Below are 5,946 nucleotides of genomic sequence, written 5' to 3'. Positions count from 1 at the left end.
TCGAAGTTTCGTATACATGTTCAATGAGAACATGAGATTATTTGCCCTTCTTTTGTTCTGACTAGGTTTGGAAGAGGAAGCTGCAACACATTGTTGGATTGCAATAGGCTGTTCTATCTCTCTTGTGAATAGACTGACTCTGATGAATTGTTTATTTACTTTGACATTTTCAAAGGGAAGCAAGGCTAATAGTTATACACTAGCTAATTGGATAGATATGAATATTTTCTTTTACTATGAGAAATCAGGCTCTTTGCTCCTAGGTTCTTCCCATCAAAGATACACTAAGGGGATATTCCTTCCCAGACTGAGGAGGAACGTCAACCTTATTGGCACTTTACAGGGCTCGCCATACACCACTCTTCCATTTGTTTTAAAGGACATTACATTTTGGAGTATGGCGCTACATGATCCCATGAGAAGAGTTCAAAGGTTCTCCATAATGTTGTTCTGCATTGATGTACGCTAGGGAGGATTTATTTGATTCATTAAGGTAAGTGTGTTGCATTACACCTGGGCTGCTCACTTTTTCTTCTTAGATTTCTGGGATTGGATGGACATCAGACTACTTAGATATAACTTAGTCTTAATTAAGAGTGGCATGAAGAATGGGATGAGGAGAGGTACCTTGGAAAGAAAACTGGTAAACTCTGAGAGCTTAAATTACAAACATTTGGCATAGGGCAGTGTCCCAAGCCTTCCTCTGCATTGCCGTTAGTCAAAAGAAAAGGGCGGGAATGCGCTATATTTATGAGTCAGCGCATTCCTGTTCTTTGTAAATGTCTGGCCACAATGTAAAGTACAAAGTTCCCCAGACTGGGTAGAGAGGAGGTAGAGTATGTCGATATGTAGTGTGTATAGAGAGAAAGAAAGAAAAGCCAAAGAGGGGGGAATCCCCTTGTTGGGACTAAAACCCTCACACACCTAGCAAGCTAGATGTCATGCTTCATCATATGGGTTTGCTCCTCGCTGAACTGGCGCTGCAATGTTCAGCGGGCACCCTCAAGGGGGCTCTTTAACGGAGATCTTTAATCCCTGCCATATGGTGCATGCGGGTGTGTGGGGAAGAAAGGGGTGTAGTCGTAGGAGGTGAGGTGAATATAAAAAAAAGGTGGGTCAGTCCACAATAGAATTTATTGGAGTGGCTGGCGCCCTTGGTAAAAAGGTGGGAGGGGAGATAGTTGCTACTGGTTTATGTTGGGCAAGATATCTACAACCCCCTGGTGTGGTCAACATGTTTCATGCCTACGCGGCATTTCATCAGGACCCAAAGTGGGACGTACTACACAGTGAAAATAATATAAATGTAAAGGTTAAAAATCTGTAGTCATACAACCTTATGCCAAAAGGTCATAAAGGGGCAGGCAAGGAAATCCTGCTCGGTATGAGTGACCTAAAGGAATAAAACATAACAGAACACCGTGACAGTTAACTGTTTGTCTGGCAAACTCACACGACACACATAGAAAGGACATACTCGTATTTACAAGGAGAAAGGGTAAACCAATTGGTTAGAACAGTGGTTGCATTGACATCAAGCTGTGTCTACTTAGTGGGGCGCACAGTCATATGTCATGCACAAAGAAGATACAGATTGAGCGGCTAAGGAACACTAGAATTCATAGACAAGGGGGGCACAATGTAAGAGATCTTACCCTAAGGGAGATCGTGAGATGCCCCGCAGTCTGCTCCAGTGGGACCTGCACGTAAAGGTCAGGAACCTAGGGGGGAGCAAGACAGTGTTGATGACACCCCGTCATCTGTATTCCCCCATAATGAAATTAGCATCATGGGTGTTGAGGCTCGCCAGGAGGAAGGGCTAATGCGGAGGACATGCACCCGAACGGCCATTAGTTTAACTCCTGGAGCCTGAACCGATCAGTAGAGCCGGTGAGATAACACGGCGGTCAAGAGTGGGGCGCGGACCATGAAACAGCGAAAGGCGACCCCGCAAACCCAACGGGCGCTAGAGGTCAGGAATCACTGAAACGATGGGCCATACCGTCATCGTGGCCACCGGAGACCAAGCCGTGCTCGTATGTAGGTTGGAGGCGTAAGGTAAACATGGGCGTGTAGGTAACACTCCCAAAGCATGCGCGATACCACCTACGGTCAACAAAGGGGGGCAGAACGCCCCGAAACAGACAGTCGAGCCACTTACCCGGAAAGCGTGCGGTCGGAGCCGCTAACACCTACCCCCACCGTCTGGTCAGGACAGAGCAGCTGGTCAACGCCCTGGGCTCAAGAGCGGTATTAGTAGCCCGAATCTCGCCGAGTCCGCGTGGGGGCGGGGCCTCAGCGGGACTACGCGCATGCGTCACAGTGTAAAGTTTTCCGACCACTGGAACAGGGCGGGAGGAAAGGTAATGGCGCCGGTTAGCGGCCATATTGGTGGTGAAATAGGTGCCTGAATGGTCCAGTTGAACCTATTACGAATCGTTAGGGCACAAAAATGTCATATTCGGCCAAGACATGGCGGCGAATACCGAGAGGGAGTATCCAACTGATGGATGTGATGTTGTACCGTGAGATAGATAGCCACAGTGTCTCACGCAAGGTACAGGAGCGCAAAACGCAATTCATGTGTAAGATTAAAATTAAATAATTTGCGCGATTATCACAATGTGAATCTAGTCAGTTATTAGACTGCGCAGTGGGAAAATGACAGTACTGCGTAGTGGCCATGTTTTAGGGGTCAGAAGAGAAACATATTTATGGTCCGCCAAATTAAGGTAATTGGTTAATGTGCAAGTGGTACAGTCAGGAAATGCCCATGTACGGTGGTAGAAATGGGTAGTAAAAGTTAAAAGGTGGGTAGGAGACATTTAATCAAGTACAGAGAGTTAAGTGTGACATCATGTGTGTTGTTTGATGGTCAGGACGTCAGCAGGTGGTGCGGTAGGCACGGTAGGGGTGTCTTAAGCTAGACATATCCCAAGGTGTTAACGTGACACTAGCGACCATGGCACACAATCATTCAGACCAACAGTATCTAGGCGCAGGCGATGTACCCATCTTTGTTCAATTCTGAACAGGGCTTGTTGTGAAATGTGGGGATGGGATTCCAAGACTACCCATTTTATGTTATCTGCCTGATGACCATGTTGGGTGTAGTGCTCATAGAGCCTGGTGTGGGTTTTCAGACATCTAATGTTGCTCTTGTGTTCCATGATACGGAGTTTGACCGGTCTCATGGTCATCCCCAAATAATGTTTATTGCAGGGGCAAGTGATAAGATAAATGCACTTGGTGCTGTTGCAATTCGTATGTTTACGCAATTGCCACTTGAAAGTCTCTGAGAGTGTGATCTCCTTGATGGTGCTTGTTTGGGAGCAAACAACGCATCCACCACATGGGAAGTGTCCTGTCACTGGCGGATGGCCCCATAGTGTGGTTTGATTTGTACTGTTTTGTTTCTTAGGGCGTGTATGTATTAGAGAGTCTTTCAGATTAGCCGTGCGTTTGAAGGCAAAGCGAGGCGGTGGGATGTCAAGATCGCTTGAGTTCAAAATGTGCCAATTTCTGTTAATGATTTTCTTGATGTGGCTTGAATGTTTAGTGAAACAAGTCACGCAAGTGATCACATCATCCGTTTCTCTCGGACTAGACTCCAAAAGTGCCTCTCGGTGGTTGTTACCAGCTCGTTTGCGAGAGTCCCGCAGCAGCCGTGTCGGGTACCCCCTATCCTGTAATTTGTGTTGCAGGGTAGCAGCTTCATGATTGAAGTCAGCCTTATCAGTGCAATTCCTGCGGACTCGCAGGAATTGCCCGAAAGGTAAATTATCCCTTAGGGCCCGTGGGTGATGACTCCCATAGAGAAGGAGGCTGTTCCTGTCCGTCTCCTTACGGTACAAAGTAGTCTTCAACCCATCTGGTCCAAGACTGATGTGTAGGTCTAGGAAGGGAATGACCGTGTCTGATATGGTGCTGGTGAACTTAAGAAAAGGATTCTGTGAATTGATCCAAGTACAAAAAGCTTCACATTGCATGCGGGTGCCTCTCCATAGTATAAAGATATCGTCTATATACCTTCGCCACATAGTCAGATTGTCACTGAAAGGGTTATTGGCAGAGTTAATGATACACTCTTCGAAGGTAGCCATATAAATACACGCTAGGCTGGGAGCAAATGTCGAACCCATCGAGGTCCCGCTGATTTGATGGTAGAGCTGGGTACCGTACTGGAAGAAGTTCTCGGTCAATGCTATAGTAGCACATGCCATTATGAAATGTACAGGCGTGGGCGAGTGCCACTCCTCCTGAAGTAAGGTAGACTCGACTGCGTCCAGTGTAGCTTGTTGTGGGATGTTGGTATACAACGCTTCTACGTCCAATGTCAAGAGGAGGTCCACTCCCTCCCTCCCATTGATGTCATTTATCAGACGGAGCACATCCCTAGTATCCTGGAGAAATGATGGTATCTTTCTCACCACTGGTTGCAAAAAAGAGTCGCAAAACTTGGACAGTGGTTCTAGGAGAGAGCCAATCCCTGAGACAATAGGTCTGCCCGGGACTGGACTCTGCCCCTTATGAATCTTAGGAAGGGTGTAGAAGTATGGGGTGACGGGGTCAGTGGTTATCAAGAACTCAGCCTCGTTCTTGGTTATCCACCCATTAGTTTCTCCTTCCAAGACTAAGCTCGAGATAGATGTACTCAATCTTCTCGTAGGATCTGTTCTAAGAGGTTTGTAGTTTGTAAATGTCTGCCATGCATCAATGCAGGCACCCTTGCATCTTGGTGCAGGGTGTATGCCTTGAAATCAGGTTGTTTTTATGGGGGAGGGGACACCTTCCCTCACAAAAACAATCCTTACACCAGCCTTGGGGAGGCATAAGCTTTTGGCACATTGCCTGGTTTACAGCTTGTTGTAAATCTGGTGTCTGTGTCAAATGCCATGGGGGTTACTTGGGAACACCCACCGCAATGCCCATGGAACACATCCCATCACATTGTGAGGCAACGCAGCAAGTTGCATTGCGAGTATCGATGCTTCCATTCTCTTAGACACTTTACCACTGATCTCTGTGGTGCTTGGTAATAAATACCACGTCCTACAATTACCACTTTTTCACTGTCTTGCTCGTTTGACCCAAAGCAGTGCAAACTGTGCTGACAATCGATGTTTGCATGCAAAAATAAATGTTTTGCAAGATACTGCCCGCTCAACTTAGTGTCAAGTAAAAACTGCTTCTTTTTTTTTTTGCAGGAGTGCTCCTGATGACATCATGAGTGCCGGATAATGTGTAACTGCAAAGCTCCAAATGTTGTCATTCTCCATACAATAAAGCACTGCAGGTTTTCAAGTTGATCTGTGCTGCATGGTATTTAGTAGATCTGAACCCTTGTATCTTGAAACAGGTTGTACGGCTTTACAACACGTGCTTTTACACCGCGTGCCGTTACAATGCGGTTTTTTCAACGCAAGTCGTTACCACGACTTGCGTTGGAGGGGGTGCGGACTTAGTAAATTAAAAAATTCCTTGTCCTGCAGCGCCCTCCAGCGCAAGTTGTGGTAACGACTTGCGTTGAAAAAACCGCGTTGTAACGGCACACGGTGTAACAGCCGCGTCGTAAAGGCTGTTCCCCCTTGAAACACAGTCACTGCGTTGAGGTATGACACACGTGATTTAAATGGTCCAAAAGGTCAAACAGTGTAATGACAAGTACATTGAGTTGTGTACTCTCAAAGGATTTTGTAGGATGACTTCCACCAAGGGTGCAAAAAAACACAAACTGGGCAAGAATTCATAAAGGAAAGAGCGAGGCCACGATAAACTTTAGAAAGGAGGTCCCAGATTTACTAAGATTTCCTGAAATCATTTCATGCATTGCAGAGCAGCATCCATATTGCTGCAGTGACTTGTTTGAAGGAGAAAACCCAACATGTCTACAGATTAGCATGCTGCTGGTGATATCCCCTGAGCTGGTGCACAAACAGGCTGCCA

The 5,946-nt window shown here is 46.5% G+C and overlaps 1 long non-coding RNA gene across 1 annotated transcript; it reads right to left on the bottom strand.

The window, feature by feature from the left end:
• Positions 1 to 1,142: 1,142 nt before the first annotated feature.
• On the bottom strand, positions 1,143 to 2,184 carry LOC144785188 (uncharacterized). The gene is made up of 3 exons (XR_013601801.1): positions 2,162 to 2,184; positions 1,656 to 1,721; positions 1,143 to 1,393 (listed from the first exon to the last, which is right to left on the bottom strand). It is a non-coding gene; the product is annotated as an uncharacterized LOC144785188 (long non-coding RNA).
• Positions 2,185 to 5,946: the final 3,762 nt, after the last annotated feature.

The sequence above is a fragment of the Lissotriton helveticus genome, chromosome 10, assembly GCF_964261635.1.
Source record: "Lissotriton helveticus chromosome 10, aLisHel1.1, whole genome shotgun sequence".
Taxonomy (NCBI): Eukaryota; Metazoa; Chordata; class Amphibia; order Caudata; family Salamandridae; genus Lissotriton; species Lissotriton helveticus.
The sequence above is the reverse complement of the archived record's forward strand: the minus strand, read 5'-3'. Positions and strand labels throughout refer to the sequence as shown.